This window comes from Hibiscus syriacus, unplaced genomic scaffold (assembly GCF_006381635.1).
Source record: "Hibiscus syriacus cultivar Baekdansim isolate YM2019G1 unplaced genomic scaffold, ASM638163v2 tig00111005_pilon, whole genome shotgun sequence".
NCBI lineage: Eukaryota > Viridiplantae > Streptophyta > Magnoliopsida > Malvales > Malvaceae > Hibiscus > Hibiscus syriacus.
In genome coordinates, this window is record NW_024062949.1 from 1,133,843 (window position 1) to 1,152,854 (window position 19,012).

A 19,012-nucleotide genomic window follows, 5' to 3' on the forward strand; every position below is an offset into this window, starting at 1 on the left:
TGTATCTTAAACCAGTTTTGGTTTTTATCATCTATATCATGTTTCAACGGATAGTCAATTGAATTGGGTTGGAGGTTAATGGGATGCAATGCAAAACACTTAAACATCTTCAATCGAATATGCAGTGAATGGGATTATATTATATATAATCAACAAGGTAGCCAACTCGAGTCAATGACGACAATGATGATGTCAAATACCACAAGCTCATCGTCGATTTCGAAGGTGGATCTCAAAGTGGAGTGATGTTCAGTACACCTCCTCTTCAAGAAACAAACGAAGATAAAGACGAAAGCAATCAAGGTGGACGACCCCGACGAAATCGACGAGCCTCGCTCAATTATCATTCAACTACTCCTCAACATCATCAAGAACTAAGAAAACATAAATAAATTTTATCATTCATTGTAGTTCGTAATAACTCTTTTATTATTATTTTGTATTTATTTAAATTTGTAAATATTGTTTTTAATTAATGTTTTTTTAAATTATATTTGATAAAAACTCATCAAGTCGATGTGATGAGTTTTAACGGTTAATTTTTTTAATTTCAAAAGCTGCCCATTGCACAATGACTAATTTTTTTAAATTTTAAGGTAAACTCGTCACCTCGACGTGACCAGTTTTACAGTTTTTTTAATTTTTTTCTTTTAAATTTTAAAAAATTAATTTCTAATGGCTCATTACGTCGACGAGATAAGTTTCACTGAATATATTAAAATATTAATCTACATCATGTCCAAGCAAACCCGTCACGTTGAAGTGACGTGTTTGTTCGTTACTGTAGCAATTGTCGTAGATTGCAAAATAAATTTGGGCATAGCCTACTGGGCCAATTAATTGATCCATCTGAGGTATTGGGCCTAGGGGTGTTCATTCGGTTAATTCGGTGGCCGAACCGACCGAACTATCATTTTCAAATTAACCGAACTTTTTTTTCTTTAACCCTTAACCGAACTGAACTTTTTTTCGAAAATATTAACTGAACCAAATAAATTTCGGTTAATTCGGTTAATTTTCGAATTAACCGAAATTTTTTAGAATTTTAGAATTTAATATTTTTTTAATTAAAAAACAATTTACAATTAATTTAAATAATATATAATTATAAATAATATCTAATTAATTTGATTCAAACATTTTGCATTTAATTTTGATATTATTTTAATTAATTAATATTGATTTGGGTTTTAAATGGATTTTAAATGGATTGGGCCTCTTAATATAATTATATTTAAAGATTAATTCGGTTAATTAATCGATTTTGAGCCGAATTAACCGTTAACCGAATTCTAAAAAAATCATTAACCGTTCCCCGACCGAATTAATTCGGTGGCCGACCGAATTAACCGAACTAATTCGGTTCGGTCGGTTAATTCGGTTAAAACCGAATTTTGAACACCCCTAATAGGGCCAGAAAAACCAGTAAACTGGATCCTACAATAAAGCCCATTTTTGTTGCACTCTAAAAGATGGTTTGGTTATGGTTTATATTATAATGTTTCTTAATCTTTTAATCAAATATTATTTTATTTGAAAACGTATTTGATTCTAGAATGTTTTACAGGTATCAATTAAATTAAGATTTAATTGACTGATTCGATTAATTGTGAAATTAGGTTAAATGTCATAATTCATAATTAAAATCTTAACTCCCAATCATAGTTGTATTTTAATTCATTTCTTAATACAATGTTTAAGTTAAGGTTGTCCTCGTCACATCCATTTCTTGAAAGACAACACACGGTACGTGTTGAAAATTATTATATTTTTTCACAATTCATGTTATTATTGGTCGTTTTATCGGATTTGATAAAGCACTATTGATTTTGTTAATGTTGAACACTTTTACTGAAAATGTTAAAAAAATTGATGTTTTAGATTAAAATAATAAATTTTTAGGTAATTTTTTACTGATTTTATTATTTAAATAATAATAAAACTGATAACACTTTATTTTAGTCTTATATTAAGACGTCTCACTGTAAAACTTTCAGTTTTAATTAGGTATAATAATAAAATTAAATTAAGAAGTGGAATACCGTTGAAACTGGAGGTGGAAGACCTGGAATTTTGCGGATAAGGGAATTATGTGGTGGTGGTCCCGACCAACGTAGACCGTCGGCACATGGGCACAGGCCTTTGCTCCCCTCTTTATTGGTTCGTTTCTCTCACGCGCCTCTTAAATTCGTCGTCCCCATCCACCAACGGTTTACGCCGTGAATCACAAGCAAAATCATCGAAACACCTTGGTTATGCAGAAAGTGAGGTTAGATCCCGTGTTTTGCAAAAAACGAGTTTAATGCATTTCTCAAGTCCAAATTCTTTTACGTTAATAAATCTCAAGTCTAAATTCTTTTACGTTAATAAATCTCACGTTTGCGAAAAATGAGATCAGACAAATTTCACTATATGTTACAAAACAACTTTCACTAAATACTACAACAAATATCTTATTTAGAGAAAATAATTTACCATGCACTCTACCAAGATTTTCTTCTCAACACATTGTCAAAAAATTTGCAGTGATGGACAGACAAATCGCACGTGACCTTCATGTGCGCTCATCTTCTTGCTAAAATCCCTATGATATCACTTCAATTGCGTTAAACTATCCTACTTTAATATACATTTTGGCCCCTGCCCTTCTTGGTACAATTTGGCCCTTGAATTTTTGTTGGATACAATTTGACCACTAACTTTGATTTTAATACTATACAATTTGGTCCTATCTAATTTTTTACAATTAAATTGATCCTTTGCATAGACTGCACCATCTTAAATGCATCCACATGTGTAGCTCAAAGTGCGGTAACAGCTCTATCAACGGTGAGGATGATAGATGTAAATTTCCCATTTTTAACTGCTTAGGGGGTGATCCAATCATCCACCATTCTCTCAAGTCTATTCTTCTTCTTTATTTACAATCTAATAATTAATTAATGGTTTGGGTGAAAAAGGTAAATTAGGAATTTTGAAAAAAATCACTTAATTTTTTATATCTTTTGGGGTATTGTTTTATTTTTCTAAAGCAATAATGTGTTGTGGGGGGGGGGGGTTAAAGGGTCAAAAAGGGTAAGTTATGGAACAGAAAGAAATGAAGATTTCAGTCAAAGCTGGAACTACTATAGCCTATAGGTATGGTAACATAATAATTTACACAAAAAATAAATTTAAAATTTGGAAATGACAAAATAGTACAATGTAATTAATGAAGTGGGTCAGGGCAGAGTATCTATGATGGTACTTATCCTTTGAGACCTGAGACCACCATCCATTTTATCAATAGATTTAAGGAAAAATTACGATTTCAGAACTTAAATTATTAATTTTAATCCGTTTTAGTATTTAAAGTTTCATCTTTTTAAAATCCTATCTGAATTTTTATTTTTATTTTATTTTAGTATATCGTTCAAAATTTAATAATAAATTTTGAAAAAAATTGAAAGTTTAGGTATTAAAATGAACAAAAACTAATAGTTTAAGTACTAAAAGCGTTAAGTTTTTAACGGTGGGGGTACTAAAATGAAATAAAAACTAAACTTTAATTTTGGTTTTGAAAAATTTAAAAGTGTAGGCAGTAAAATAAGTCAAAACTGATGATTTATATACTAAATGCGTAGTTTACCGTGATTTTAAATTAAATATTGTTTGTAAGAAATAAACCTTTATTTATTTTTATTGCCATATAAACCTGGATATTTTAACATTAATACAACCATAACATTTAAATATGATATCTTATATAAAAAGTATAAGTAATTTTATAATTTTCTATTTTTAGAAGAAAATTCATTTAAATTAAATTCATTTAAATAAAGTTTTAAATATATACTTTTGTTTATTATAGGTTTAAATGTTGTTTAAGTTTGATAGGGCGAAGGTGTGAGATGGATTTGTATCATTGTATGGTTATTAGTGGAATTAATTATGAATTAAATTAGATGATTATCTGTTCCAATTTGGATTGGCTCTTTATTTTTTACTCCAGTTTAGAAAGGTGGGCCACGTGGGGTACCAGCTGGCTTGTTAATGGTGGGAGATTATAACTTATAATAAAGTTTTATACGCAATACATTAACTGTGTATCGATTAATAATATAGTGATATATTATCTAAAAGATACAATTAAATTTAATAAAGTATTGGTTAATGATAGGGAGGACAGACTGTAGTTTAGCAAAGACAAAACATTAAGCTAAAAACTTTCTTATTTTATTATATTTTTTTTGAATTAATCATTGGTATCCGATCTATTAACTGACTAATCCAGATCAGATACTATAGAGGTGAGTGCGACACTTCCAACACAGTTTATTCCATTCGTAAACGATAAGATTCAAACTCCTTATTCTATTAGGGTTTCAAATTCCAATAACATGCATTAATGTTTTTTTAATATTATTAATTAAATATTAAAAATGAGCAAATCACTTTAATATCAGTAAATTGGTGGATTGATTATATTTTAGTCACTAAATTAAAAAAATTGTTAATAAAATGAGTAAATTTTTAATTTGATTTTAATAGTAAACTGTTGATAAAATTATTGATGTGCTAGTTAAAAAAATAGTTTTCTACATGTACAATTGGAGTATATTCTATAATTTAATGACCTTGGAATAGTTTACCCCAAAAAATCAATGCCAAAGTACAATGTATAGCTGTTTCTATAGTGTCCCTAGCTAAACCTTTGAACATGATTAATTTATTAATTGGAAAGGCCTTATGAAGGTTATGTTAAACCCAAATATACTCTAGATTTATACTTTCGAAATGTACAATAATTTGATCTTACTACGAATCAAGTGACATCAGTTATTAAAGGGATAATTATTACTATTAGAGATATTAGATTCGAGCACCAATAATTACATGATATTTAAACGTTCATTATGAAATGATTGAGTATTTAGAATAGATAATACCACTTCTAATAATCTAGATTAAAAAAATAATTTTCCTATAACTCATTAGGTTGAAATATAGTTATTTATTTCCCATTTTTGGCTGGGATTATCCATTTAATAATCTAATCTGTATTGTCTCACGTGTGTACAATTGGCATATTTTCTAGAATGTAAAGGGATGGCAACTTGGTCATTTCAACAAAAATAAGTGGACAGCTTATTAAAAGAAGGGGGTGGGGTGCCCATATTGACAGCAATACAATGTATTATTTTATATAAAGAATGTGTGATGAGCTGTCCGACTGCGTTAGATGCTTCATTATCTGATGTTTACCTACGCCATGCTTTTTACCTTTTTTTACCATCACAGTGAATTACACATTTGTTTTACCCTTTTCGTTTTTGTCCTTCCCGTAACAGCTGCTGTAATTTGGAAACCAAGTCCAGAAAAGACCCCACCCCAAACTGCAGGGTTTTTTTGCCTGCACTTTTACTGCGAAAAATGTCGGTAAGTTGGTGAAAATTACAGGGTGAAAATGAGGTTTTTGTTTGTTTATGTTTACAAAACGGAGGATTAGGGTTAAAAAGTCTAGGAGGTATATTCAGACAATGATCTGGGCAGGACACATCAGTTTCTGTCCGAAAGAAAGAACAACTGATTGAAAGACAGTGTTGTCCACTATGCCGACTGTCTTTGCTAAAAAGAACCCAAGGTTAGATGGGGAGTTTCATATTCATTTTATAAATACACTTTTTTAAAGAAAATATAAATATTTCTAATTAAGAATAAATAAAATTTGATTTAAAAAATATTTTTAATTTAATTTAATATAAAAACTTAACTTTTATTGATTTTGGAATCTGACAGCAAAGAAGCCATAAACATCATCAGAAACAAGTCGACTGAACACATAAAATTAACTATTCTGCGGCACATAGAGATTTTGCTCAAGAGAAATTGGATGGTTGAACTGAAGCACATACCTAGAGAGGCAAATCGAGTAGCAGATGTTATCACCAGGCAATTATGGAGTTACCAAGGGGATTCAGTTTTGCTGCAGAACCCTCCCAAGGAAGCCGAGAAGTTTCTGATTTCTGATAGAACGACATCTAAATAGCCCTTTGTACCCGTTTCAACCAAAAAAAAATAGTGTATTAGTTTTCGAGTTCGAGTCAAATTTATTAATTAAAATTTTTAGTAATTAATATATTTATTTTTAAATTAGAATCAAATTTCTTAACTCCAATTTCATAAACTCGATCATATTAAAAAAAATTAAAATAAAATTTGAATTATAAAATAACAATTATCAAGGTGATCAGCCAGGCTCGTAGGCTTAGCCCCTGCCTGTGAACCGACCGTACATCTTTAGTTGTCAACACAGTCAGTCAAAGTGCAAAACAAACCCACAAACGGCTCTCAGTCAACACTCTGCAGAGATAAAATAAGAGAGAACTAAGAAACAAAGATTGATGATGGAAAAACACATTTTTCTATAATAAAAAAAAGATTAAAAAATAAACAATAAACAATCTCTTCCGAAAACCCCACCAAATGGATTTGCAAGTCAATAAGCAAACCAACAACATGAAGAAGAAGAACAATTCGGAAGAATCCCAGCAGCAGCACCTGCAACATCAAAAACAGTCGGCAACTCCTCCCTTTGTGGTTCCTTTTGATGGCACCCGATCTTCAGCTCCTCCTTCTAGTAACCCTTTTCATATGGGCTCCGCTTCTCAACTACATCATCTTCTTCTTCGTTCCACCACCACCACCACAACGCCGCCTCTACCGTCAACTTCTTCTTCCTCCTCTTCGTCTTTTACGGCTGCAACGAACACACCACCTCAGCTTGTTGACGCCTCTCTTGCTATTGCTACCAGATCTACTTCATGTACGACGGAAACCACGACTACTGCAGCTAACCCTCCGGCTAAACGCTCCACCAAGGACAGGCATACCAAAGTCGATGGTCGAGGCCGCCGTATCAGAATTCCCGCTACTTGTGCGGCTAGGGTTTTTCAACTCACTAGGGAATTAGGTCATAAATCCGACGGGGAAACAATCGAGTGGCTTTTACAACAAGCTGAACCGGAGATAATAGCAGCTACCGGAACTGGTACCATACCGGCCAATTTTTCAACTCTTAATATTTCTTTAAGAAGCAGTGGTTCCACGCGTTCAGCTCCTCCTTCAAAATCTGCTCCTCACTCCTTCCATGGCGCTTTAGCTTTGGCTTCTCATCACCACCGTTATGAAGAAGGGTTCGCTCATAGCTCTTTGTTGAGTTTTCACCATCAGCAGCAGCAGCAACAACAGCAGCATCTTTTAACGGCGGATCAAATAGCCGAAGCTTTGCCCGGAGGCGGCGGTGGAGATGGTGGGAATTTAAGCGAGAATTATACGAGGAAACGTTTCAGAGAGGATTTGTTCAAGGGTGATAATCAGCAACAAGGCGAAACTGGCGGAGGTGGCGGCAGTGGAGACGGTTCTCCCATTAAGGGTTTTAAACCACCACTGCCACCACAACAAGATGCTGAATCTTCAGGCCTACTTCGACCATCAAATATACTTCCTGCTACTGCCATGTGGGCAGTAGCACCAGCACCAACCAGTGGTTCGGGAAGTACATTTTGGATGTTGCCAATGACCACTGCCGGTGCCAGTGGACCATCAATGGTTTCGGCCGCATCCGGAGCTGATACATCCGATCAGCCCCAGATGTGGCCGTTCGGAACAGCAGGTGGGAACACAATGCAAGCACCATTACATTTTCTACCAAGATTTAATCTTCCGGGTAACCTTGAATTCCAAGGTAATAGAGCTAGTCCTTTACAATTGGGTTCAATGTTAATGCACCACCAACAACAACCACCACCTCATCACCTCGGTTTAGGTATGTCCGACACTAATTTAGGCATGTTGGCCGCTCTTATGCCTACTCTAGAGGTGGTCCGAACATTAACTCGGACCAAAATAATCCACTCGAACATCATCATCAACAACAACAGCACCAGCCTCAAGGTACAGATAGTGGAGATGAGCAAGACCCTAATAATTCTCAATGATTGAACACCTTGAATTTACTTCCTTCTCCCTCGAGAAATTGAACACCCGTAGTTTGTGAAGAACAGACTGCTCGGTTCGTATTGTTTGTCCTTTCTGATTTTAGTTTATGAAGTTTGAGATTGGAATTTATGCTTGTGGTCCGAAGGGGACACAATAGGGAACAGTAACGAGAGAAACACAGCTGTTTCATGTATAGGAGGATATTTGTTTTGTGTTGATTATTACAAGGGTTTTTGTGCTGTTCATCTTCATCATTATTAAATCATCATTAATAAATCATCATTAATGTTAAAAGATAATCATTCATTCTTGTGAGTAAATCTATTTCATGGAAAATTTCACCAAAGTTTAGCTTTCAAGCTACCTTTCCCATCATTATTAAATTAAATGATTCTAATTAAACAAACTCTTAACTTGGTATATATATATTAACATGGTTTAATTAAAATCTTTAATTATCAGCACTATATTAATCACGTTCTTCTATCAAATTTGATGTTAAAAGTTAATTCAAATGTGATTTTGATTTCGGAATCGAACAAACCTAAAATCTAACCGTTATTTGAGGAACATAAATGCTATTTTTTATTGACTTTTCTAATAAGGTAATTTGAATAGAACAATTTTTAAAAACTAAAAAAAAGACATATTTAGTAGGATAGAGAGAGTATATACGAGAGAATTTCACTTATATTCGTATGAAAACTAAATTAATTTTTATTAAGTTAGAAATGAAAATGAGATTTAGATCGTTTCGATTTAGATTCAATTTTCAAAATATAATATATTTTATTCAATTATGACAGTCCTTTAAAAATAGTGCTACTATACACTATAGATAGGCGAACACCCTTACATATTTATTTCCCTGTCAGACAACCTTTTATCTTTATTTTTGATCTAACACCCTTTGCAGAAAGACGCAGCTCATGCACCGTGCCTTACGCTGACGTGGCGCCATGTGGCCGCACCTTACGTTGATGTCGAGCAACGTGTAAAAACTGGGTGCTAGTTTTATAAATATTTTTAAAATGGTGCCCAATATGTAATTAATTTCTGTTAGTATGATTTTTATGTAAAAACGTCAACATTTTTTTTACTTTTTGTGTGTGAAAAAAATTATGCATTAAAATATTTAAATATTCATTTACAAATTATTTTATAATTCGAAAAAATTTAATTTTTGCATGAAATTACACAATACGTATAATCTAGTACATAGGAAAACTTTGAGGGTAAATAATTTAAAACATGAATAATTTTATAAAAGTTTTATAACTAGTATTTCTTTTATAAAATGATGATTATGATAATAAGAAATATTTTATAATTTAAAAAAATTATAAATTTCATATATTTTTAAAAAAATTATTCACTTTTAAAATTAATTGTTAAAAAATTAAAATAATCGATTCTTTAGCATTACATTCTTTTTTTATTAAATTTTATTCACTTTTAATTATTTTTATTGTATTTTTATTGATTTTTAAATATTATGGTAAAATGTTTCTAAAAGAAAAGTATAAATACATATATGAAAATCTAAAGATTTTCCTTTCTTTTGCGTTACTCTCTAAACTTGTAACAAAATTCAATAAAAAAGAATGTAAAACTAAAAAATATCACCAATATATTTAAAATATTCTTTCTAATATTAATTTTATAAAATATAAAATAAATATTAATTTCTAATTTTATTAAAAATGAATAAACATTATTAAATGTTGTTAAAAAATAGTTAATGTGTTGAAAACATTTTGATGTTTCGATATAACAAATTAAGTTAAATGAATTTTAAGATTTTACAATAGATTTTCTAAGTATATTCGATGTAATTATTCGAATATCAAAATATTACTCCAAGTTTTTCAAAGTTCATTTTAATCCTTACTAAAGTGTAAAATTGTGTTTTATACTTAAACTATTTTAAAACAATTTTACAAAGTATTTTGAGCCTTAATCGAGCCAAAAATATTTCTTTTTTAAAGGGTTTCAAGAAAAATCAGATTCCCCCAGGGGGTACCGATTCCCCCAATCTAACGGTCAAAAACATATTGCACTTAGGGAACCGATTCCCCCCACGCTCTAAGCTGTTTTATTAATTGTTTCTCATCCCCAAACGGCTCCAAAACATCCCCAGCGGCTATATACGACTTCAAACACATTCCATACTATAAATACAAGCTAAGGACACTTGAAGAAGCAAGAGAACAAAATATCCAAGCAATCAAACACAAGAGGAGTTTTTCATTCTTATTTCATCTTTCTCTTGTAAATATTTTGTTCTTGTGAGCTCAATCTTGTAAACACCTACCTTTGAGAGGTTTTCTTGTTTACATTTCTTATCCTTTTATAAAGGGGAAAGGTTCTAGCTAATCCCTTGTAAAAGCTAGGGAAAGGTTCTAGTTTAGCCCAGAAAAACTAGGGAGTTTGTAAGGTTACTCTTTATCCTCAAAAGAAAGAACAAATTAGTGAGTTTGTTGGAAAATCCTTGGTGAGGAGCTAAGGTAGTGGACGTAGACTTTGGTTGATAAAGTCGAACCACTATAAATCATTGTGCAATTCTCTATCTTTCAATCTCCTTACTCCCTAAACACAAAACCGTTCCGACCCCTCTTTGCAAACCGTTCCGATTGTCGATTTGAGCTTTCGAAAATCCCAACAATTGGCATCAGAGCCTATCTCGTTAAGAAGGTTTAACCATCTTGAGACGATCCTAGAAGAAGCTCTACCAATTCCTGACGCAACTGACAAAGAAATGACTTTTTCCTCTGGTGCTTATTATCTTGAAGAATATCCTATTATGGATTCACAACCGGTCAACAAGCCACCCTTCTTCAATGGAGCAAATTATGCACATTGGAAGAATAAGATGATGTTCTTCATTCAATCATACAATCTAGGAGCTTGATACTCAATCATGGACGGTTACTCCTCTCCACCCGACAAGTACAACGATTGGAGTAGAGAAGAGCAGAAAAAATTTCAGCTTAATTCTAAGGCTATACATATTTTATTTTGTGCATTAGGCCCAAATGAATATGGAAGAGTCTCATCTTGTTCCAGTGCCAAAGAGATTTGGGATAAGCTCCAAGTCACTCATGAAAGAACCGACGAAGTGAGGGAATCAAAGAAAAGTCTTCTCAACCATAGCTATGAGAACTTCAAGATGAAACCCGATGAAGACATCAAAGCTATGACGGATAGATTTTCCGTGATTGTCAACGGTCTCAAGGGATATGAAGAAGTAATCCCAAATGAGAAGCTTGTGAGGAAGATGATTTACTCTCTTCCAAAGGAGTGACAATCAAATAAGATGACCATTATCGAAGCAAGAAACCTAAAGTCTCTCGCTCTCGATGAGCTAATTGGTTCCCTTCTCACTCATGAGATGATGGTGAACGAAGATGAAGAAAGGGAAGAGAATAAAAACAAGAAGAAGAAGAAGAAGAAGAAGAATGAGGATGTAGGCATCAATGAAAGCTATCAAGATTCAAGTGATGAGGTGGATGAAGACGATGATGAACAAAAAGAAGAGATGGTCAAGCTCTTGAAGGAACTCAGGAGATTCATGATTTCCAAGGAAGTGAAACATGAATCAACCAAGAAGAAGAGTCCCCCCGGTATGTTTCGATTGTCAAAGAAAGGGACATGTCATGTATGAATGTCCTCTTCAAAAGAAAAAGGGGAAGAAGGCATTTGTTGCATCTTGGAGTGATGAAGATGATTCCAATGATGAAGATGAAGTAGTCAACCTATGCCTCATGACCACTCAAGAAGAATTCGAGGTATCTTCTAACTCAAATGAATTTAATTCATTTACTTTTGATGAGTTACAAGATGCTTATAATAGGTTGTATTTGGGATTTGAGACCATGAATTCCAAATATACGAAATTAATTTCAAAACTCAAAATAAAGATAATTTGATTTGAAAGCAAAAGTTGATTTTGAAAATCAAAATGAAATTTTGAAAAATAATTTAGAGCTTTCAAAAATCAAAATAAATGATTTAGAAAAAGAAAATTTTGAGTTAGGTGTTAAGTTTGAAAGCTTAATAAAAGAAAAAGAATTAATTTCTAAAAACAACCTATTATGTTTAAATATGAAAAAATGCTCACATTGCCATTATCATGGTCATATGAAACATACTTGTCCTTTGAAGAAAGGAAAACGTTTTAAAATTAGGCAAGTATGGGTTCCAAAAGGAACAAGGGGCATTATAACTAACGTTCAAGGATCCAAAGCAATTTGGATACCAAAATCTACTTAAATGTCTCTGTAGGTGTGTGGAAGCAATTGTGATGAAAATGATATTCAAGATGCTCTAGCCACATATGAAAAAGGAATGAGTAACCTCTAAGCTTAATACTTTTAATTTTGGTTGTTTGGTTGCTCATTTGATTTTAAGCATGCATGAGTTTTGGTTTTAAATGATAATGCATCATTGTTTTAATCTCATGTATGTTGAAAAGATGATTATGATGAACATTTTAAAGATATATTAATTTTTAAGAATTTTTAGTTCATCATAATAAAATTTTGGTCAAATTGGTTTTAAATGCAAATGATATCTCTCTAACAATTGATATCAACTTTTCAAATACTTTGATTTTACAAATTTTAAAATTTTGACCTAAATTTGAATGTTTATGCATGTGGTTTAAATAAAAATGATATATCTCTAATAATTGATATCAAAATTTTTCAAATGCATAACATTTTTAGAAAACTTTATGCATATGATCTTAAATTCAACAATTGGTATTGCATAAAGTATTTTAGTCTTGGATGTATTGAATTTCTTGTGCTACTAATATGTTTGTTATTCTTTGTTAAAATTCAATTTTGTTTAAGTGTCAAGATCCTAAAAGCATAATTTTATTTGGAATGCATTTATTGAGGGGGAGCTTTGATTTTTCAAATGATTTTTAAAACGTCAAATTTACTACTTACTCTCCAAAGTTATTTTGAACTTTAAAGATTAGAGTCTTTTTGATTTAACAAAAAGGGGGAGAAGTGTTGTGGTGTTAAAGGGGAGAAGTATTAAAGTAAGGGGGAGTAATTTCAAACTTGATTTCAAAATCTTAAAATTACTTAAATGTTTTGTTATATCAAAAAGGGGGAGATTGTTGAAAATATTTTGATGTTTCGATATAACAAATTAAGTTAAATGAATTCTAAGATTTTACAAAAGATTTTCTATGTATATTCGATGTAATTATTCGAATATCAAAATATTACTCTAAGTCTTTCAAAGTTCATTTTAATCCTTAGTAAAGTGTAAAATTGTGTTTTATACTTAAACTATTTTAAAACAATTTTACAAAGTATTTTGAGCCTTAATCGAGCCAAAAATATTTTCTTTTTAAAGGGTTTCAAGAAAAATCAGATTCCCCCCAGAGGGTACCGATTCCCCCCAGGGGGAACAGATTCCCCCCAGGGGGTACCGATTCCCCCCTGTCTAACGGTTAAAAACAGATTGCACTTAGGGAACAGATTCCCCATGAGGGGGTACCGATTCCCCCCACTCTCCAAGCTATTTTATTAATTGTTTCTCATCCCCAAACGGCTCCAAAACATCCCCAACGGCTATATACGACTTCAAACACATTCCATGCTATAAATACATGCTAAGGACACTTGAAGAAGCAAGAGAACAAATATCCAAGCAATCAAACACAAGAGAAGAGTTTTTCATTCTTATTTCATCTTTCTCTTGTAAATATTTTGTTCTTGTGAGCTCAATCTTGTAAACACCTACCTTTGAGAGGTTTTCTTGTTTACATTTCTTATCCTTTTGTAAAGGGGAAATGCTCTAGCTAATCACGTGTAAAAGCTAGGGAAAGGTTCTAGTTTAGCCCGAAAAACTAGAGAGTTTGTAAGGTTACTCTTTATCCTCAAAAGAAAGAACAAATTAGTGAATTTGTTGGAAAATCCTTGGTGAGGAGCTAAGGTAGTGGGCGTAGACTTTGATTGAGAAAGTCGAACCACTATAAATCGTTGTGCAATTCTCTATCTTGCAATCTCCTTACTCCCTAAACACAAAACCGTTCCGACCCCTCTTTGCAAACCGTTCCGGTTGTCGATTTGAGCTTTCGAAAATCCCAACATAATGAATAATAATTCATTTGATCCATCAATTGTAATTAAAAGTTTATTTTAATATTTTTTTATATTTTTAAACAATTAATTTTAAAAGTCAATAATTTTTTCAAAAATATATGAAATTTATAATTTTTAAATTATAAAATATTTCTTATCATCATCATCATCATTTTATAAAAGAAATACTAGTTATAAAACTTTTATAAAATTATTCATATTTTAAATTACTTACACTCGAAGTTTTCATACATTAGATTATACATATTGTGTAATTTCATGCAAAAATAAAAATTTATCGAACTATAAAATAATTTGCAAAAGAATATTTAAAGATTTTAATGCAAAAAGTTTTTTTCACACATAAAAAAAGTTGACGTTTTACACAAAAAATACCCTAACAGAAATTAATTACATATTTAGCACAATTTTAAAGAAAATTACGAAACTAACACCACATTTTACACTTGGCGTAAGGCGCGGTGCATGGGTTGCGCCTTTCAACAAGTGGCGTAAGGTGCATGGGTCGTGCCTTTCTGCAAAGGGTGTTAAATCGAAAATAAAGATGGAAGGATGTCTGACAGGAAAATAAAGAGGGAAATGGTGATTTATTGGGAAAATCACCCTATATATATGGTTAGTATTTATTACATATTTTTTTTTAATTTTACACAAATTAACAATAAAAAATGAGAAAATATTCACTGGGAAAAAACAATGAGCTAATTTAAATCTATGAATTTCCTCAATTCAGTGGTCCTAAAAACTCGTAATTTTATACGGATTTAAGACCGTTGGATGAGTGAAAACAAATAAATAAAAGTAAGAAATGTAAAGTTATTTACTAAAAAAATGAGACAATCTTAACAATCTATTTCCGCTAATCTAACGGTATTAAATCTGTGTATTTATAAGTGTTTTTATCTAATACATATCTTCGAAATCCGAATAATATAAATAATAAATATTCCAATATAAAGTTTATTGCAAAATACAATAACATAAGTGAAAGGTCCAGCAACTTGTTTATAGTGTCTTGCTGTCTTCCCCAGATTCCAATGAGAAGAGGGACAAAATCCGCATCCTACAAACACAAGCAATGTATACCAAGTCAGTCTCCGTTATATAGGCTCCGAGCAAGCATCATGAATATATGTCCAACACATGCATACGTAGCCGAATATAGCGTACTGCAAACGTCCCGGATCGACCGAGATATGATGAAGAAGATGAGGCTAATTGAAGTCGGTAGCTTACAACAATGAATCCACTGCATAAAATACATGAACTTTCCCCAACTCAGCACCATTCCATCCTCTTCTCTGAGTGGAACTACTAACATGCTCTGCCTCCGTGCCGGTTGCACTAAGAACAAACTGAAAGACATGCACACCGAGACTGCGAGACATCGAAACATTCGGGAAAGCGGAAACTAAATTCTAAAGATCGGAAAGGCGGTCAAGACATACCAATAATAAATGAATCTATAAACAAAAAGAAAGATGCAACAGGAACTCATTAAAGCGACGAAAGAAGTTCACCTCTAAGAAAAAGAAACCCAAAAGAAGCAAGGAATATACTTGCTCTCCGATACCAATCATGACCCTGCAGGAAAACAAAGAATCAGATTTGTCCATCTCTGTGAGATACATTGTTCGATAAGAGTAATGCCAACGGTCAGTGGTACCGTCTGAGGCCAGCAGGTCCGGTTGCATTCACTTTGTTGTTCAAGGTCAATGCATCGATTTTAGAGGATTCCGTTACAGAAGGCCCGGATCTTCCCATTGCCGAAAAACCATGCCTAGCAATATCGTTGTACCTGGATCACATAAAAAAGAAAGGTCTTCATTGCAAGAATTCGGATAATAAACTTCCCAAGAAAAAGATGTTCAACCAAAATTAGTTAAACAATAGCTATAGTAATCAGTTCGATATGTCATAACGAAAGAAACCAGCACAAGAGAGAATGAAGTACCAGAGATTGCTCAGAATATGGCTGAAGACATACAACGGATAGAACCAAAACACCTGGAGATGATAAACAAGTAACGAACATGGTTCGATGAAGTTACATTTCATAACGAAACAAAAACCGTAAGAAAAATAAATATTGCCTCATCTAAAACCCTTTCGAATATCACACGCATTGCTCAGGAAAAGCTATCTTCTCAGCAATGAGTCAATGCCTGGTATTAAACTTAGAGTCCTTATGCATGAATAAGACTAATAGAAGCTGCAGCGACGTAAGGAGAAAAGACAATGATGCCAATGCTGCGACTTAGATTAATGGACAACGGAGTTCGGAGAATGGACATCTGTGCCGGTTTGTTCTTGAGTGAAAACTTTTCTGTAAATCTTGTTCTTCAATCTCGGGAAGGTGCTGCTGTTGAAACTGACTCTTGTGGAACTCAGGATGTTAATACTGGTTCATCACAGGATCATTCGTCTCGTGGACAGTCGAATGGATATCGTGGTCGAGGTCGAGGGCGTAATAATAATCGTCCTCAATGCCAGTTGTGTGGCCGGTTTGGACATGTGGTCCAGAAGTGTTATCATCGGTTTGATAGAGACTACACTGGTGTGTCCGGGTCTGAGTCGATGCAAGAGAATGGCTCAAAGCCCACTGGTGCTGGGAATTCTGCTAAACATCAGCAATCTGGTGGACAAACTTATGCTCACACCGTAACCTCCATGCCTCCACCTTCATCCTTTGTTCCCACACCGTTTTATTTTCCTTCGCCGTATGCTCCTGTGCACTTTCCCTTTCCTGGTACTTCTCCTGGTTTTCCTCCAGATGCTTCTCACTTCTCTCATGGTGCATCGCATTCCTCTTGACACCTGGTTCAGCAGCCTATATTGCTACTGTCCCAACTCCCTCGGGCTCTAGCTCCTCAGTGCCTGTGGATTCTTTGTGGTACCCTGACACCGGAGCTACTCACCATGTAACGAATGATTTGTCTGTTTTTCAATCAGGTACCACCTATACTGGAGGTAGTTCCTTGCTCATGGGTAATGGTGAGGGAATTCAATCATGCATGTAGGCCAAGGTTTTTTGAGTTCTAGTAAGAAACCTTTGATTTTGCAGAATATGTTGCATGTGCCTAACATAAAGAAAAAGTTGCTATCTGTTTCTCAGTTCACTCGTGATAATGGTGTGTTCATGGAGTTTCATCCCTCTGAATGTCTTGTGAAGGATGCTCGGACTCAAGCAACTCTACTTCGCGGGAGGCTCACGGGTGACGGGCTGTATAGCTGCTGCCTTGTGAGGATCAGAGGTCTTCTTGTTTGGTGAATAATGTCTCGAAATCACCTGTGTCCTTGAAGTTGTGCAGCGTCTTGGCCATCCATCTCTTGATATTGTTCAGCATGTTTGAAGTCGTGTAGTCTTGTTTTCAATAAAACTGAAGCAGTGAATGTGTTCTGCTGTATGCAAGGGAAGTCTCATAAGTTGCCCTTTTGTAAATCTTTCACTCAATATAATGAGCCTTTCAACTTGTTGTCTCTGATGTCTGGGGACCAGCTCCTGTGTGCTCCACTGAGGGATTCTTTATTATGTTTCTTTTGTTGATGTTTGTAGTCGTTATACCTGGATGTATCTTGAAGCGTAAATCTGAGGTGACTCAGTGCTTTCTTGACTTTGCGAAATTGGTTGAAGTGCAGTTTGGATACAAAATTAAAGCTCTCCAAACTGATGGTGGTGGGGAATATCAACCACTTCGAAAGTGGTTCTCTGCCAATGGGGTGCAACATCGTCTCTCGTGCCCTGGCACCTCGGAGCAGAATGGTAAGGCTGAGAGGAAGCATAGACACATTGTAGAACAGGATTGACAATGTTAGCTCAGGCTTCTTTACCTCAGAAATTTTGGAGCTATGCTTTTGCTTCGCCGTTTATCTTATCAATAGATTGCCCACACCTGTTTTACATGGGAAGTCTCCATTTGAAGCTCTGCATCATGTCTTGCCAGATTAACTCTTTTCTCAGGGTGTTTGGCTGTGCTTGCTATCCTTGCTTGCGTTTGTTTAATCGACATAAGCTGGATTTCAGATCAAAGAAGTGCGTGTTTCTGGGATATAGCACTGCTCATAAGGGATATAAATGTTTGGATGACTCTGGCAGAGTAATAATTTCGAGGCATGTTTTTGATGAAAGTGTATTTCCTTATGAAGTTTGTAAGTTTCAGGTGTTGCTCCAGATAATGGTGTCTCCACGGGTATTATTCCTCTTGTCTCTCCTGTACAGACACTGCAAGTCCCATCAACGTGCGTTCCACCAGTGCCTGCTCCATCAACGTGTGTTCCACCATGTGCTTCTCCATCAACACATGACTCATCAAATAGTCAAAGGCATAAATGGGGCCACACCTTTGAAATGGTCGAGAACCAAGTGTTGGGTGAACGTGATTTTGGTAATGCGAATGAAGGCATTTAGTTGGGTCAGGTGCGCATGGGGCTATAGCTTTTGAAAACGCGCATGGGACCACGCTGCTAAGTCGTGACAATGCGCATGCTCCAACGGCTCCACCAACATGTCACGCCTACCTCCACTAAGTGAAAGCAGTCCCATGTGCTTCTCCATTAACTTCGATGCGTGGTCCTCCTTTGAATTCAACGCATGGCCCATTGAATTCAACATTTGCTCCTTTCCATACAATCAGCCCACGTGCTGCGCCTTTGTTTTCAACGCTTGGGACCACACCTTTTGCCGAGATGCCTAGTGTCGAGGGTCAAGGTTTAGATAATGTGCATGTGCGTGCTACTTGTGATAATACGCATGGAGCCACACCCAATTATAATATTGTTGGGACAGGTACTCATAATCCAAGAAATAATATTATTGGGGACATATCTTTTGCGCATGATGATGATAGCCATGGGACCGTTTTGTTTGATAATGCACCACTCGACCATGATGTTGCGCATGGGGTCAC

General features: G+C 34.2%; 1 pseudogene; it reads left to right on the forward strand.

Annotated features, from left to right (window-relative positions):
- The first annotated feature begins 6,399 nt into the window (after positions 1–6,399).
- LOC120149432 lies at positions 6,400–8,210 on the forward strand (annotated as a pseudogene).
- Positions 8,211–19,012: the final 10,802 nt, after the last annotated feature.